General features: G+C 37.4%; 1 pseudogene; it reads left to right on the top strand.

The window, feature by feature from the left end:
• Positions 1 to 7,529: 7,529 nt before the first annotated feature.
• Positions 7,530 to 18,605, top strand: LOC110879202 (annotated as a pseudogene).
• The last annotated feature ends 409 nt before the right edge of the window (positions 18,606 to 19,014 follow it).

Raw genomic sequence — 19,014 nt, 5'->3', positions numbered from 1 at the left:
TACCAAATACATTCAGCAGTCTTACAAAGTTAGTGAATCTTTTTCTTTTTAGTGGATAGATAATAAATGGAGAGAGGTTCCATATCACTGCTATGGCAACTGCGAGAACCAGATGAGAGCTTTTTAGCATCCGAGAAGAAAACTTGCAGATGATACACAGGACACACTTCGCACTTCTGTGTTTCCTAGCACACATGTCAAGGTTAAGTTTCATGTTTTGTTTATTTCCTTTCATCACATGTATGGTGTCTCTTTTGCTCAGCTTTGGACAAAGGGTCTGCTTCTGATATAATTTTGATTTTTTATAGGGCAATGGCTGTGTATGCTTCACAAAGTGGTGCCAACTTAAGGGTTAAACTCATCTGCATTGACGCTAGGGTAAGCACTAAATCCCTTATTTAAATTGTGGTTGTAATGATATTGTAAATATTGAAACCCTTTAGTTTAAACTTAAATCGCAATGGTTTCACATTTCTTGATATTTTAATTGTGTAGTGTCCACGTCAGCCAGGAGGTACTGAACGCGGCTACTATGTGATGAAGTTTATGAAGGAGATAGCTTACGAAGGAGTTGAAATACTTGACAATGATAATGTAAGTTTAGGCATATTTTAGTCTGTATATTTGAGAAATATGCACTTATATATCCAAACAAATGCTTAAATTCGTATATTAGGATTAAATTCTGATTTTTAAGATTTATTTTATTTAATTGTTGTCTCAGGTTGGGAAAGGAGTAGAGGAATACTCAGCTGCGGATATGGATGTCATTCGTGAAGATTGGTCGACTTATGTGGTTAACTCTATTTTTAAGTTATAAATCGTATTTTAGGTGTTGATAATGTATTGACAAGCAATTCTTTTTTTTGTTAACATTAAAATATTTGTAGTATACTTGACAAATGATTATGTAATGGATTGTTTTGGTATATATATGTGTATTTATTTTATGAAAAAGATTTATTGTTTTTGTTATTATACATGTATTCAGGGCAAATTAGTAATTTTATAAAAAAATTGATACAACTAAAAGCATGACAGACGTAAATGAATGTCTTACGTATGTGTCATAAATGCTTGTCATGAACGTGTGTCATTAAAAAGTGTCATAAAATGAGTGTCATGAATGTGTGTCATTAAAAGGTGTCATAAAATGAGTGTCATGAATGCGTGTCATTAAATGTGTGTTATTAAATGTGTGTCATGAATGCGTGTCATTAAATGTGTGTCATTAAAACATGACACACAAATGCATGTCATGTTAATTTTATGACTCCTCAATCAACGACTCGCATTTGCGTGTCATAAAGACCCTTTCATGACACGCAATGCATGTCAAGAAAGATGTTTTTTCTAGTAGTGTGCCTATGGTCAAAGAGCTGCCTAACATTCTTTTTACTTTTTTTTCTAGCCAAAACTATAGTACTGTTTTTTTAATTGGTTGAGAATTATTCGGCCATCGTCCTGCAACGCGGGTAAGGCATCACCTAGTTTATATATTATTAATCTATAACACAAGAATAAATAGTAAAGTTTATGTGTCTGCATTATAATTCTTTAAGTCTTTTTATTGCCTCTTTTAACCTTGTTAGTTTATAAGGTTTTCCTTGAGTAAACTACGATTTTGGCCCCTGTGGATATATCACTTTTACTATATTAGCCCCAAATAAGATTTTTTAACATATATGCCCCCATGGTCTCTATAACTAACTATTTTGGCCCCTGAGTCTAATCAAACCCTAAACTCTGGTTGATTATTACTCACATGACAGACACATGATGCCTAATATGGTAATTTACCCTCCCCCTTTTATTTTTACGACTTTATAAAGAAAACCCTAGATATTCTTTTGTCACTTCTTCTTTTTCTTCCCGATTTCTTCTAAAATCCTAATTTCAGACATTTCAAAGATGGTGATCTGCAGATGTGGCTTACCTTCTAAGAGACGCACAAATCAGAAGCAGTTGTAGATGAACCAACAGCAGCCAACAGATCATTAGAGACCCCAACCATGACCTCAATACCAAACCTCATAAGTGCCCTAAGACACTCTTGATCTGCATAAAAAAGATTCACTTTTTGAATCTTGTTAACCTTAAGAAGATCCACCACAGTTGAAGGAGACAACATGTGGTTAGATACAGTGCCCTAGTTCACCCCTATTGCCCTAGTTCACCCATATTGCAGATTCAACAAACTGAACTGACCCACCAAACACAACCACCATTAACAGTAACCCAACTGCTGCACTTGTTGTGGTGAGGATAATATCTTTGCACATGTTTCGCGAATATATTAAAGATCTGATTTTTTTCAATGTTTGGTAATGGGGTTTTGAATGTCGTGAAAAATATTAGGGATAAAATAGTGTTTGATGAGAGGCGGTGAGAATGATGGACCATGGAAATGGAGGTTATTGAATCAGAGAGATGTTGAAGTCGGTAAAGGAGACCAAATGAACACCAACAGAGACAGTGTTGAAATTTTTGTAATTTTTTTTAAATTAAAAATTATTTAAAAAGAGAAAACATTCAAATATTTTGATATCTCTTTTTTTTCTTCTTCTGGGAGGGGCGTAATTTATTTTTATTTAATATAAAAAGAAACGAGGGTACAACATGAGGTGTGTGTTGTGTGAATAAAATATTTGGTTTTTAAATTATTAAAGGGGGAGGGGAAATTACCATATTAGACATCATGTGCCTGTCATGTGAGTAATACTAATAATTAACCAGAGTTTGGGGTTTTGTTAGACTTAGGGGCCAAAATAGTTAGTTATAGGGACCATGAGGGCACATATGTTAAAAATCTTATTTTGGGCTAATATAGTAAAAGTGATATAACCGCAGAGGCCAAACACGTAATTTACTCGTTTTTCCTTTGTGCTCTAATATGGTTAAGACTTCCTTTGACTCTTCTTAAAGCAATTTCCTTTGCTATAATACAGTAGAAACTTGATAAATTAATACTCGATTATTTAATAAACTCTCTAAGATAATATTTTTTGTCGGTCCCGACTCGGGGATAGGGTGCTAAATTAATAATTCGCTAAAATTATAAGATAATACATTTTTGATAATTTCTTTGGACCCCATATAAATATAAATTAATAATTCCTTATATATAGCATATTACATGAATGATTTATGAAGGTTTCTTGAAAAATGACTCAGTTGTCTTTTGTTTTTTGTTGAAATCAATTTCCCCTTGAATCTCGTCTCTAATTTTCCTTAGCATGGTAAGAACTTCTGGTATTGTTTTCTCATAGCTCAACAAGAAATTGTTCAATGTGATTGCCGCTTAACATCGCCTCTTTCGGGAGCAAGCGAGAGATACTCTAAAGACCGCTTAACTGTATTCGATATTGTCGCTTGACTCACCTGCAAACCATAGTTACTATGAACTCATTCTTGCAATTGCTTTTGAGTGAGACTTGGATTATCCTTGTTGTGCTTGCATAATGCTCTTCGAATCTCGTCTGTCATTATTGTTTTTTTCACACCTTTAAGATGGGAAGCCATGTTGTGTGTATGATTTGTTTGTGTTAACCTATTTTGATCTTGTATTTATATAGAAAATATTTTTAATGTCCATAAAGTGATACATTGAACATAAGAAGCATAATAAGGTGGGAGATTGAAGGTTTCTTTCAAATTGGGCCGTTCATTTGATATACATGCATTGTATACAATAATTAAGTGGAAGCTTGAAAGGTGTTTGTAAACTAAGTATTCTACTATAAATTAATAAAATATTAATTAATATATAAATTAATAATTATTAATTTATTGATTAATTAATAACTCTTTTAGTTAATAAATTTTGGTGGTCCCAAATGTATTATTTCATAGAGTTTCTACTGTAGTTATATTAGTTTAGTCATTTTAACATAATAAAAACTAATAATTTAATATACATTGTAATATACATTTTTTACTCATTTAATTTGATTTTCTTTTTATAACATGTGTTCGTTAATCATTTTTTTTTTGATATCTTGCATTCATTAACCAATTTTATTTTGATAACTTGTGGTTATAAACCAATTTTTTTAAATATGCAGGTGAGTTTATATTTTTTTTCTACATATTCCAGTAAAAATTTTCTTCATATTCCGGTAAAAATTTTATTCAGGTTGAAGGTTGAATATTCATACTGGTATAACTAATACAAGTACTAGCGTTCGTTTTTTTTATGGTTTTTCGATCAATTTAAAATACGACTTAAACTTTTTCGATCGCTCTAGTGGGTGTTAGTATCATAACGAACCAAACCTATATAGACTGAATTTTCGTGTAGAGGTCGTGTTGGACCTACCAACCTTTGGACACAACCCGTTTAGTAAACGGATCTTGTCGTCAAGAATATACTAATTGAGCACTTTACTTTATTTTTTACAGACTATATACTGTTGGGACCCGGAGAGTGAAAAAAAACATATATGACGCAATTCGTAACGCTGTTCAGAATCAGTATAGAAACACCATGAGTGACTTGAGAGAAAAGTCTAGAGAGAAAGCCAGAGATGCTGGACATGTTATAATAGGAAACAAGCACAGATTCGATATAATTTATAAATATCCATCAGCTTCGGTGTCTAAGGTAGTATGGAAGCAATTGTGTAAGTTATGAGAGTTACATTACTATCAATACTACTTTTTTTTATATCTTCTATTGCTTTATATATGTGTGGTTTATATTGAGAGCTGGACATTAATAGTCTTCAGGGATTTAAGTTTATTTCTGAAAAATCAAGAGAAATATATGTAAGTTATCTTTATCGTTTTTGAATAATTAGAACATTAGCGTATTAAGTTTTAGTACAACAACTAACAATTTGTTCCCATAAATTGTAGTTAGGTTAAAAAAGTGATATGATCTTGATGTGTGGGCGAGAGTGGCAGGAGATAAAAAGGGCCAGATGTTCAGGGTAGGATCTTCGGATCATAGTTTCGTGATAACTGGGAAATTGTCCACATCTACCGAATCTAAATTATATTTTGATGCCATAAGGTCGCAAGAGGAGGTATTGTTTACTTTTTATCAAAGTATTGCAATTCTATAAATTATATAGTTTTCAACAATTAATTAGTAGAAAACAATAACTTAGATTATTGACCCGTTTTATCAATTTAGGTTGAAAAAGTCCGAGTTGAAATTGAAAAGGAACATGCAAATGAAAGGGATGCTAGACAAGAGTTGGAGCAAAGAATGCAACAAATGGAAAAAGAAATGAAAGAAAATGAAAAAAAGAGGCAAAAACAAATTGTCATGAAAAAATTTCAGCTTCCCGTTAGTCATTACCAGTAGTTTTTTAATTATTCCGGATCTTTATGTTTAACAACGGTGGTTTTGTGATTGAAACGGGCTCGGAATTTTTGTTATTTATTCTGAATCTTTATGTTTAACAATGGAAGATTTTGTAATTTAAACGTGCTTCGAATTTATGTTATTTGTTTTTGTTAAATTTATATTCCGAATCATATTTATCAATATGCACCTTTCAGCAGGAAAAAAGTAGGCATTTTCTGTTTTTCTATTATTTTTTAAAGGGTTATTGGATTTTATCATTCCCAATTATCGGCCTTTGGCCGTTGCCACCCCCAACTAACACTTTGACACCCGCTACCCCCCAACTTGACTTTTAGTTTGTGCTGACACCACTCAGTTAAATCTTTACTAACTGGGTTTGTTTCTTATCCTACGTGGCACAGACCTGATGAGGTGGATATGATTATGTGGCGAATGACGTGTCACTAACCTTCATCTCCTTCTTCATAACACTAGAGATCATATATCGAAAAATAGATCTAACGAGACTTCTATGAGAGACATGAGTGATGTTCAATAACTTCCAATCTATCATACTGAACTCCTATGACTATCTACTCGAAAAAAACTATTTCACATAGCAAGTATCCATATGACAAATCTAAACAATAGAAAACGAGTTATCCATTCTCGTTAGGTTTATAGTGTCCTTCACACCACCGGAATCTCATCATTAAATGCACAAATACTAACTACAGATGAGAAATTACCGACGAAAAGCTACTGGAATTGACGGTGAGGAGAGAGATCTCATCGACCGTAGGTCGAAAAACCGAGAGCTGTGAGTTCGCAGAAGACAGAGAGAGCCGATCACACGGTGATAACTGAACAGATTTGTTGAAGAAAAACGCAGATCTCAACGCAAAAGCGATTCTGAGAGTGAAATCGTCAGACTTTTCTACGGTTGAATCGGCGCACGATGAGAATATGCGGTTGTTGTTGCTGCTTGATTCCGTCTAGTGCGCCATAGATAGGGTTATGACTGAGTTAAGTTATTGAACTTATGAGGAAATTAGGGTTCGATATATGATCTCTGGTGTTATAAAGTATGAGATGAAGGTTAGTGACACGTCATTCGCCACATAATCCTGTCCATCTCATCAAGTCTGTGCCACGTATGATAAGAAACAAACCCAGTTAGTAAAGATTTAACTGAGTGGTACCAACACAAACTAAAAGTCAAGTTGGGGGTGCCGGGTGTCAAAGTGTTAGTTGGGGGTGGCAACGGCCAAAGGCCGATAGTTGAGAGTAGTAAAATCCAATAACCCTTTTTTAAATGTATCCGTAAGAAATGTGTAGGAAAAAGACTAAACGGGTTTCGTCAGAGATTCCGTTGGAATTCTGTAGGAAAAAAGATAGTTTCGTAGGATATGCGTGAGAAAAAAGAATGCATTATGTTAGAATTGTGTAGGAAAAAATACTAATTTTGTCGGAATTGCGTAGGAAAAAGGAATACATTCCGTTAGAATTGTGTAGAAAAAAAAACTAATTTTGTAGGAAATGCGTAGGAAAAATGAATACATTCAGTTGGAATTGTGTAGGGAAAAATATTTCCGTAGGAACTGTGTAGGGAAAACGAATACATTCCGTTGGAATTGTGTAGGAAGAAAAAAAAATTCGTAGGAATTGTGTAAGAAAATTAAAATCTAATAAATATTTATATAATAATTGTTTTAAGCACAAAATTTTAAAAAATAAATATTCCGTGGGAAATGCGTTGGAAAGTTAAGAAAATTAATTCCGTGAGAAATAAGTAGGAGAATTCTAGCGAAACATTTGTGTGGGAAAGAAGTAGGAAAATCCGTAGGAAATGCGTCAAAAAAAGATTACCTACGAGTAGAATTCCTATAGCCCATTTTCGTGGGAAATCCCTGAGTAACTGCCGTTACCCATAGATTTCCCACGAAAATTGACGTGAGAATAGTAGCAGTTTTCTAGTACTTTAGGAATAGCAGTTATAGCTATAAATGTCACCAGAATAGAAAGTCTCATTGTGCATGCGATTAAGAAAGCTAGACTGTTTGTACTTAAAGCAAGTCCATTTTTAATATTGAGGTTAGGGTAAGGGTTGGGTGGATTAACATTTGTGTCCTAACAAACTTATTTTGTCACAGAAGTCAACTTCGTTATCCTTGTTCACCTTTCCCTTCGTGTATAAATACCACCTTTACACATTGTAAACCATAGCGTTTGATACCCGTAGTAAGATTACGATAGAAGGTATAATTTTAAAAGTTACTTTTTACATATTTTTTTATAACATGATCTTTTTAGTCATCATGAATCTAACTTTGCAGATATGAATCCTACGGGTTTAGACGACAAAGGCTTCTCTTCATATCAGAATAAGGTGTCATTTCAGAATAAGATATTTCAATTAATCTCATATTCATTCTGTTTTAGTCATGATCAATAATTGTATATTTGATACATATAATATACTGGAGCTTAGATAACGAATACATTTATGATCTAAACTATCCACTAATTAAACAGTGAATACATTGTTAATTTGTTAAATAGTTAGAACATGTTAGAAAAGAAATTGGGTATACTAAAAATTGCTATCACGAAACAGATCTCCTTCTACAACAATACCATAATCACCGTGAAGAAGATTTGCAAGAAATCAAGCACCAGGGTGCACCATGGTTCCTCCACTACTACCACAAATCGTTCCTACAAGGTTCAATGCCAAAGCTCACCGAAGGTGTCCCACTTGGCTGAGTCAAGGGACGAATTGCGGCTGGGTCCAAGTCGACCCCTGGAGGGTGTGATCCGTTGCTCAGCGAATTACATTCCTTTATCACCGATTAGCTTCTTGGAGAGAGCGGCTGAAGTTTATCGAGAGCGGACATCTGTGATTTATGGGTCCATTAAGTACACATGGGAAGAAACATACCACAGGTGTATCAAGCTCGCATATGCTCTTAGCCACTTAGGGATATCTCGTGGCGACGTTGTAAGTATCTTCTCGCGGTTTGTATATGCTATAAGTAATAACACATATATGTCAATACAAGAAAACCATTAATTAGTGACCCATTGAAAAGGTTCACAACATCTGAGTACCTTTAAAAGATAACAAATTAAGGGAAATTTACCAAATTGGACATTCTTTAAGAAATAATCGATAGAGGATCAAAGAAATTGTATGAATCTATAATCTTGCATTAGGGTTTCATATTTTTTTTTTTTTTTTTTTTTTTTAGCCAGATAAACGAATGTTCATTCCACACGAAAAAAAGACAATTACAAAGCCATGGCAGGCAGTCGGGCAACAAGTTGCGCCGCCACCCCCTTTTGACAAGAATATATCGACAGAACAACGATCTGGTTCACAAATCAAGTTTAAACCGGTGTGACATTTTTATTGTAATTAAAAATACCTATAGATTAGGGCTACATAATTACAAATAACAATAAAAATAATAATAATAATATAATAATAATAATAATAATAATAATAATAATAATAATAATAATAATAATAATAATAATATAAAGCTTATATTAATTTAATACCCTCCCGTAAGCTAGATAGGGTATATATTCAGGATATTCCTGAATCGAATGAAGTCATTTGGTTGCAAAGCTTTGTAAAGATGTTTGCTATTTGCTCTTTGGTAGCACAAAATTGAATTTCCACATCTCCAACTTTTACTAAGTCACTAGCATATTTGTTCCAATTTGAAGCTCATTTAAGATTCCTTTAAGCCAAAGGGCTTCACAACCTGTCACAACAGTTATAGCTTGTGTTTTCTTCCATGTTAAATATCATAAACATGGTATATATCCTTTTAGACCTTGTTTGATTCGTCTTGGTGCGTAAGAATGGATCCCCCCCTTTTCACCCTCTCAAGATCTCTTTGGATAGAAACAACTTATTTACGTGTCCTAGTTTCTGATAATTATAACATCGAACTAGTGTTGAATGTTTGCCTCCTTGTCCTCTCCTGCGCGTTCTGAGATCATTCTCGAATATCAGATCCCACGCGTTTTGTGTCTTATTAATATGAACTTCATGAGACAATATTGATTACAAGGGTGCATAAAACATAGACCCAACATTGGTTTTATACTAATTCCATATCTTTTTAAACAAGTAAATAGAAATCGACTCAAAACACTTAAACATAAGTAGATAAACAATAAACATATTTGATCATTATCTAAATTGGACTACGACTCGAATATTTATCATTTCTGTGACTCACACATTTCTTCCGTCCAGGCGTCGAGCCAAGTAGGCTCCCATGCGTCAACTCAAAGCCAGGCACATCCTCGAGCTATGCCTCCATACCTCTAAGCGCGAGTCAAATCTTTCTATTACGACTCATACTTTTCACTTCCACCATGTCGTGGGTTGGGTGGATTTTTCTTCCTGACTTTGGTTTTGGCTCCAAGTGTTAACTCAACCCGACCCTAACCCCAACAACATCCTAGTTTAGACTCAATCCCAGTTGCCTTCAGTGGCAGAACCAGAAACTTTTAACCGAAGGATCGAAATATTATACATACACACGTTTGTCAGTGTATAATAATTGTCATTTTAGTGAGGTAAAAACATAAGAAAAAAAGAAAGAAAAGAATGATAAAAAAATATAATCTTCACTTTTATAAACTAAATCAAATACACAAACAACAAAAGCTAACAAAATTAACCGAAAGGGAAAATTCTGATAAATGAAAGGTTTAGGTTAAATTATTAATTATTATCATTAACTATTACACTAGTTAATATTAAAAAGAAAAGAATTAAACCATTTATAAAGAGAGAAAGCACCGTTGACTACTAAATAGATGTTGACTTTTTTTAACATGGTTAAATTACAAAAACACCCCTATGTATATCTTCTTCACAACACTAAGTTTTCCCTCCCTGGCAAACGTTGCGTCGGAATAATATTCCGATGACTACTTTTAACACTTTTTTTCATTTTCGCTGCAATTACTGGTCAACTAACAATCTTAGGGCATCAAAAATACAAAAACCCACAGGATGAAGGATCAAAACTTGCAAGGACGGCCGGAGGGTTAGCGGACCCTCCTACCCCCCTTAGTTCCGCAGTTCCGCCTCTGGTTGCCTCTCAGCTTCAGCTGCATCCCAACCGCATCTCATATCTTCTCAAGATTCAACACACTATAAGGAAAAAAGACTCGTTTCGAGTCGCGATCTAAGACAATAGGACGTGTCTAAAGGATTCAACTCAAGTGTTGAATTCCAACACTCCCTCTCAACACTTGCTTATATCTTCACGTTCATATCCTACGGTTGATCTCTCTCTAGATTTTGACTTGTTCCTCCAAGGTCTTCCACACCCCATAACACTTGCATCTCTGAGCTTAATTCTTGGACTTGCTTTGGTCACAATACTTTCTAGTTTCTCATATCAGGTTAGGTACTTTAATAGGGCTTTTTCTTTCTTGACTTCATGACTAAATATCAAGGCATCCACAGCAATTCGCTCATTCAAGTTTTATACGATTGGACTAGCCACCAGATGCAACTCATCCATTCTTGGTTATCTAATGTTGAATAAAAACCCTAGCAGCTCCGAACTCTTCGGAGGCGGCGATCTCAGGCGAACAGGATCGGAAGAACATCATGACGGGTAGGGATCGATACAAGGTAGATACGTGGTACGAGGCACCATCAAGGAAGGGTAGGAAGAACAATGCAGACGTGGGTTCGAAGGATAATGGTCCGGTTGCGACGAAGTTTTTTGTGTCCAATATTCCTGAGGGTTGTACGTCGGCGGTTCTGAATGACGTGTTTAAAGGATTTGGAAATTTGATCGGTACGTATATTGCTAGAAAATACGATAAGCTAGGTAAACGTTTTGGGTTTGTATCGTTTGCTAATGTGAAAGACCCGATAACGCTTGAGAAGGATCTAAAGGATGTTTGGATAGGCTCGTACAAGTTGTTCATTGTATTGGCTAGGTTTGTTGATGGGGAGAAAGTCACCTGGAAGGAGGATAAGAAGTGGGTTCCTGTAGCTGGGAAAAATAATGAGGCTAGAGTGAAGAAGGATGTGCATGTTACAGTGGAAAATCAGCCAGCTTCTGCTTCGTTTGAAGGTCGGTCGTTTCGAGATACTTTGGTTGGTAAGGAGAAGGGAGACGATATGGTTCACGTGGTTTTGGATGATGAGGTTATTGGGAACGTATTTTGGAATGGGTTGGGTTTGCTTGGTACGACAAAAGACTTGCAGGCTCTGACCTCCTTAAAGGATTGGCTCAGGTCAGTAAGACTTCCGAATGTTCGTATTCGTTATGTAGGAGGGTTATCGGTGATCTTGGTGTTTGAAGACAAGGAGGGTATGATGGATTTTTTGAGCACCAAGGAGGTTTGGAATCCAGTGTTATCTTCTTTGGTGGTATGGGAAGGACAAAGGTTACCGTGTGATCGCATTGCATGGCTTAAGATTTTGGGGCTGCCTTTGTGTTTGTTTGACTCTAGTGTTGTTGATAAGATTGGGTCTATGTTTGGGAGGGTGGTTCAATCGGCTCAAGTTAACGAGGACCTTGAAGATTACTCGTATGCCATGGTAGGTGTGTTATGTAATTCGATGAAAAGATGTAACCAAGTTTGTAACGTGAAGTGGAGAAACGAGGTAATAGCAATCTTAGTGGAGGAAGAGCTTGGCGAGTGGATTCCGGATTGCATTGGTACGGATGGGGAGGAGTCTTTAGATGATCTGAGGCCTCAGAAGATGACAGTAGATTCACAAGGTGATAAGGAGTGTCCGAATGAGGAGGTGGCTGACGTGGGGCCGCAACATGTAGTGGTTGATGCGATGGGTTCGAACTATATTCAGAACGATGCTCAACAGGAGGGAACTGTTCAGAACCCTGATACTTTTAAAGTCGATGGGTTACGATTTAGCATGCCGGAGGTTGTGGAGTGTTCGGGTAGTAAGAAAAACAAAAGAGGTAATTTTCGGAAGAAGACTCGGTTCGATAAATCCCCTTCTCCGACGGGCCTTGAACGTTCGAAGAAACGGTCTAGGGAAGGTGATGATCCGTTTGACATTGATCGGTTTATTTTTTCGGTTCAAGATGCCCAGTTAGCCGGTGAGGAGGATGGTGGTAAAGATAATGGGGAGGTCTTGGTAGAGACTGTTGAAGAGGGTGTGGAGGCGGTAGTTAGCGAGGAACCGGTGATAGGAGTTGGGACGGATGCGGTTGTAGAGACCAATGCAACAGTGGAATTGGGACACGCCGTGGGTGCGGTTGAAATCGATAGGTATGAACAGTCCATTCTGCGCATGGTCAACGAAGAAGGTTTTCAAGCTGGTTCCTTATGAATTTCATTTCTTGGAATATAAGAGGGTTGGGTTCCGCTAGTAAAGGTAATTGGATTAAAAATTTGAAGGTGGCAAATGAGGTTGGTTTCTTAATGATCCAGGAAACTCAGTTCCAGTCGTTTGGCGGTGTGGATGTGAGTAGGTTGTGGGGTTCTAGAGACTTTGATTATGACGTTGTCGATGCTGTTGGCCGGTCTGGGGGTTTATTGTCGGTGTGGGATTCTAAGATTTTCACGAAGACGTCAGTGATTAAGCGAAGGTATATTCTTGTGGTCTCGGGTTATTTGAAGAACGATGGTCAAAAGGTTTCCTTAGTGAACGTATACTGCCCGCAAAAGTTAGTTGATAAGCGTATGGTCTGGGATGAAATCAAAGCGATGATTTCGGATGTCGACGAGATGTGGATTGTGGCGGGTGATTTTAACTGTGTCAGAGATCGGTTGGAACGTAGAAATTCAAAGTTTCATGAAGGGTCGACTAAGGAGTTCAATGATTTATTAGATGAGTCGGGTTTACAGGAGTACTCGCTTCGTGGTCGGAGGTTCACTTTTCTTTCGGGTAATAAACTTAGTCGTATTGATCGAGTGTTTGTCTCTTGGTCTTTCATGAATAAATAGTGCAACGCGGAATATAGAGTTTTGGATAAGGTGGAGTCGGATCACTTTCCGTTGTTGTTGAAGATAGAATCTAAAAATTTTGGTGCCAAGCCTTTTCGTTTTTATAATTCATGGTTAAATAGAGAGGGGTTGGACAAAGTGGTGGAGGATTCGCTGAACATTGGATCTCTGGAGGGGCCGGCCGATATTATCCTTATGTCCAAGTTTAAAATGTTAAGGAATAATATCAAAAATTGGCACAAAGAATTGACTGCTCTTGAGAAGGAGGAGGAACATGGGTTGAGGGCTGACATAGGGGTTCTAGAAGAGGCTTTAGAATCTCGGGAGTTAACTAAAGCGGAAGTGTGGGTTTTAGAAGAGGCGAATAAGAGATTGAGAGAATTGGAAGTTTATAAAACTCGGGACCTGAAACAAAAAGCTAGAGTGAAGTGGGCGAAGGAGGGAGATGCGAACTCTTCTTTTTTTCATGGAGTCATTAACTCGCGTCGGGTGTCTAATTCTATTCCTGGTTTGGTTATCAATGGCGAATGGGTAACGAAGCCTCAAGCGATTAAGAGAGAGGTGTATCGGTTTTTTAAGGATAAGTTTGTGGAAGAGATTAAATTCCGGCCTGGCCTCATAGTTCATGACATCAAGACTCTTGACCCTGTGGAGGCAGACGGGTTGGTTGCTCCATTCTTAGAAAAAGAAATTAAAGAAGCGGTTTGGGATTGTGGTAGTGATAAAGCGCCGGGTCCGGATGGTTTTAACTTTCGTTTTATTAAAAAATACTGGCCCTTGCTTTCAGGTGATTTGTGCAGATTTTTAAAGAATTTTCAGAGACGGGAGTTATTAGTAGGGGAGCGGGATCCTCGTTCATTACGTTGGTGCCAAAAACAAAGGACCCGGTGGATTTAGGAGAGTATCGCCCGATTAATTTGATTGGTGTAGTCAGCAAAGTTATATCTAAAGCTCTAGCTAATCGGTTAAAGAAGGTGATGGATGGGTTAATATCCGAAACGCAATCTGCATTTATAGCGGGGAGGTACATCCTTGATGGTCCTCTAATTATTAGTGAACTTCTCTCATGGGCTAGGAAGGGTGGGAAGGCTTTGTTTATGTTCAAGATCGATTTTGCTAAAGCCTACGATAACATCAACTGGGAGTTCTTGGTTTTCGTTATGAGACAGATGAGATTTCCCGAGATGTGGTGTATGTGCATAAAGGGTATTTTGACGTCTGCAAGATCTTCTGTGCTAGTGAATGGGTCTCTGACATTTGAGTTCGCATGTGAGAAGGGTATGAGACAAGGTGACCCTATTTCGCCATTTTTATTCATTATTGTTATGGAGGCTCTTGCAGGGATGATGAGAAAGGCGTGTGAGGTGGGTTCGTTCTCTGGTGTTCGGCTTCCGAGTAGTGGTTTAGTTCTTTCTCATTTACTCTACGCGGATGATGCAATGATTATGGGCGAATGGTCGAGTAGTAATTTCGATACCTTGCGGCGTTTGCTTAGAGCCTTTCACTTGTGTTCGGGCCTTCGGATAAATATTCACAAGTCTACCTTGTTCGGTGTGGGGAAAGGTATGGATGAGATCAGTGATATGGCGCGCTCTCTGGGATGTTGCTCGGGTGTCACTCCGTTCAGGTATCTTGGTATTACTGTGGGGGCGAACATGGGCAGGATTAATAACTGGGATCCGGTGATAGATACTTTTAAAAACAGGTTATCTAAGTGAAAGTCCAAGGTGCTTTCGATAGGTGGTCGGTTAGTGTTGATTAAATCCGTCTTGGAAAGCTTACCGTCTTATTATTTCGCATTGTATAAGGCGCCTAATGCGGTTATTATGAGCTTGGAGTCATTGATTAAAAGGTTCTTGTGGGGTGGCGACGAGGATATTAGAAAAGTGCATTGGGTGGCGTGGGACAAGATTACTTCTCCTAAGAAACTTGGGGGGTTAGGCCTTTGTCGTTTGGGGGATATTAATAATGCGTTTTTGTTAAAGTGGCTTTGGAGATATAGGGTGGAAGGAGATTCTTTGTGGAGACGGGTCATCGATGCTATCCATGGCTCCGCGCGGCAGTGGGACATGTATCCTAGTAAAGCTTGTATTTCGGGTACGTGGTCTAGATTGGTAAAGAATTGTGAAAAAATTAAAGTGGGCGAGTCTTGTGGGATTAATATGGTTCGGGGTTTGGTAGGCAGCGGTTTGTCTATTAGATTCTGGCTAGATCCTTGGGTGTCTAGTGTTCCATTGAAGACTTTATTCCCGAGTTTGTTCCGGCTTGAAGCTAATAAATGGTGCCTTGTAGCTGATAAGATTGGGGGTCATCAAGGTTCTGGTCTAGGTCCGTGGAATTGGAGGGCTCTTCCTTCCTCGGCTCAGGAGTTAAATGAGTTATTTGATATTCACAGTTTGGTTGCGACCCAGAGTATTGAGGATAGAAGTGATAAATGGGCTTGGTTTGATAAAGGCCCAGTTGTCTTTTCTGTTCACGAGGGTAAACTTTGGATTAGTAAGGATCGAGTGGGGGTGCCTAGGGATGAAAATATTTTTAAGTGGTGTAAGTGGGTTCCCTTGAAGTGTAATATTTTTATGTGGAGGCTTCTTTTAGATAGAATTCCTACTAAAGAGGCGTTGCGAAGAAGGAACATTATTCATGGTGAGAGCGCTTGTGATTTTTGCAGCGAAGAGGTTGAGAGTGCTGTCCATGTTTTTACTGATTGTGGACTGGCGACAGGTGTGTGGCAGGGCATTGCAAGTTGGGTTCGGCTCCCTCCGATTTTTTTTGTTTTCTATTAAAGACTTACTCGAAGTGGTTAAGTGCTCGGGATGGTCGAAGAGTAGGAAAGAGATTCTTTAGGGGATTGTTATGGTGACCTGTTGGCGGATCTGGAAAGCCAGAAATGAGAGGATATTTTCTCAGAAGAATAGAAGTGTTGCGGAGTTAGTGGCGGATGTTAAATCTTTGAGTTATCTTTGGTATTGTAGTAGGGGTAAAAATGGGGGAATGGATTGGAAGGGTTGGAAAGTTTTTTCTTTTGATGTAATGTAATTTTTGTCTTGGGGGGTTTTCTGCCTTGGAAGTCCCCGTTCTTTTGGGTGTTTTATTGAAGTTTGTTTCAAAAAAAAATCTAATGTTGAATCTACCTAATGCAAACTTCAAATCAAGTATATAAAAAGTCAAATATTTATATTTAGATGTTAAGGAAAGTTGAAAACTTAATATTTCTATATTTGTTAAATTTACTGCAATTAACACGGCTATAATTAACTTCAATCAATATCATCCCATACATAAAGCCCCCTTTTATTTTATTTTCTTTATAGTAATTTCATCATATATTGCATCTTAGATAATATAACTCTTACGAATGCATTTAGCCTAGCGATATAGTGTAGAATTGTGTTTCTCCCTAAGAGGTCGAGAAATGATGTAGAATTAAAAATAAGTTAGGTAATTGTTAAAAATTTCTAATTATAAAACTTAATATTGTAAAATTTTAACTTTTCGAGTGCAGGTAGGGATACTTGCACCAAACATCCCGGCAATGCTAGAACTCCATTTTGCAGTTCCTATGGCTGGAGCCATCATTTGCGCTCTTAACACTCGTCTGGATCCAAAAATGCTTTCAACTCAACTTAGCCACTCGGAAGCCAAGATCCTCTTTGTTGATCACGAATTCCTACAAATAGCCGAGGAAGCTATCACTCTTCTCAACAACACACAAATAAAACCACCTCTTCTAGTCATAATATCCGAACACGGCTCATTTTCTCCCTCAACACTTGCCCATAAATCCGAATATGAAACCCTTGTAGAGGAGATTGGAGACACAAACTTCTCTATAGTCCGACCGGATGACGAATGTGATCCGATCAGTCTAAACTACACCTCGGGCACCACATTGCGACCAAAAGGGGTTGTTTTTAGCCACCGAGGAGCTTATCTTAACTCCATTGCGTGCGTGTTTACGCATGGAATGCGAGACATGGCTACGTACCTTTGGACAGTGCCTATGTTTCACAGCAACGGATGGTGCTTCTCTTGGGGGACAGCTATAGTTGGTGGCACCAACGTTTTTATTAGACGCTGTGAACCTAAGGCTATCTTTGACAACATTGTGACTCATAAGGTTACACATATGTGTGGAGCTCCAACGGTCTTGAACATGATTGCGAATTCTTTGGTGACTGATCAGAAGAAAGTTCCGCATACAGTTGAGATCATGACTGGCGGAGCGCCTCCACCTCCCACGATTCTTTCCAAGATCGAAGAGCTCGGGTTTCATGTATGCCATATTTACGGTCTCACTGAAACTTATGGTCCCGCGACTTGGTGTTTACGCAAGCCCGAGTGGGATTTATTGCCTGTTGATGAACAAGTAAGGCTTAACGCACGACAGGGTGTGAAACATTTTGGAATGGGGGAAGTGGATGTAAAAGATCTTATCACAATGGAGAGTGTGAAATGTGATGGGAAATCAATAGGGGAGATCATGTTCAAAGGTATGTTAATTAGCCGAATTTATTATTTATGTATCTTAATTAATCTTACTTTTTAGTCATTATTATCCTATATATAGTTGGAATACTAAGGTGGTTACTTATAAGGTTTTATTGTTATCATTGGTTAGTTAACTTTCGTTTCATTGTAATCTCTCTGTATAAAGATACATAGTTTTTTCAGTTATCCAGTATACATAAAACAATATTCGCTAATTAATACAGTTTCTTTGAATTCTTTTAGGTAATACGGTCATGGGTGGGTACTTTAAGGATTCGAGAGCCACACAAGAGGCTTTCTCTGGAGGATGGTTTCGAAGTGGCGATCTTGGGATTAAACATCCAGACGGGTATATAGAAGTAAAGGACCGGTCAAAGGATATTATTATATCTGGTGGCGAAAATATAAGCTCGATTGAGGTGGAAACTGTGATTTATAGCCATCCAGGGGTTTTGGAGGTTGCGGTTGTGGCACGTCCAGATGATTATTGGGGTCAAACTCCATGTGCATTTGTCAAGTTGAAGGAAGGTGTTCATGTTGATGCTCAAGAAATCATTCAATACTGTCGAGATCATATGTCACACTATATGGCACCTCGTACTGTTATTTTTGAAGATTTGCCACGAAATTCCACTGGTAAGGTACAAAGTTTGTGCTGAGAAAGAAGGCTGAAACTCTGGGTAGTTTAACCTGAATAACTGTAATTTATGAACATTTGTCACAAGGGTTGATTACGTCAAGAATCGTGTTAGTAGTGTCTATGAGTTTGAGTAATAATCAATGAACTTGTAATAATAAATATTAAAACTCGGCTTGAAAATTTATGTTATATTTGAATTTTGCCAAATTTATGCTATATAATCTTACGAAGGTTTTTTTTTTTTTTTTTTTTTTTTTTTTTTTTTTTTACGAAGTTTCGAAAGGATGTCCCAAAATTTTTGACGTTCCAGTGGTATTTAAAACTCTACTAGTGACTTTCTCTCGCATTTCGCTGTGGAAATTCGGTTGATATATGTTCGGTTCGTTACAGTACTAGCACTCGTTATAGTAAGATCGTATCGCTAAACAACTTTTTATGGTTTCTTGTTTGATAAGAGATATCATGTCACTGTCGTAGTGCACCGAAGTGAAACCGAACGAGCAACGTTAGTTTGGTATCGGTATTTATTTTTATTGTTTTTTTTCTTTCGATAAACTAATATTGTATCGCTAGCGTACCTTACCAAACAATATCGGTATGGATACCTGTATTTATTTTATGGTTC

Source organism: Helianthus annuus, chromosome 9, assembly GCF_002127325.2.
Source record: "Helianthus annuus cultivar XRQ/B chromosome 9, HanXRQr2.0-SUNRISE, whole genome shotgun sequence".
NCBI classification, from domain to species: Eukaryota; Viridiplantae; Streptophyta; class Magnoliopsida; order Asterales; family Asteraceae; genus Helianthus; species Helianthus annuus.
The sequence above is the reverse complement of the archived record's forward strand: the minus strand, read 5'-3'. Positions and strand labels throughout refer to the sequence as shown.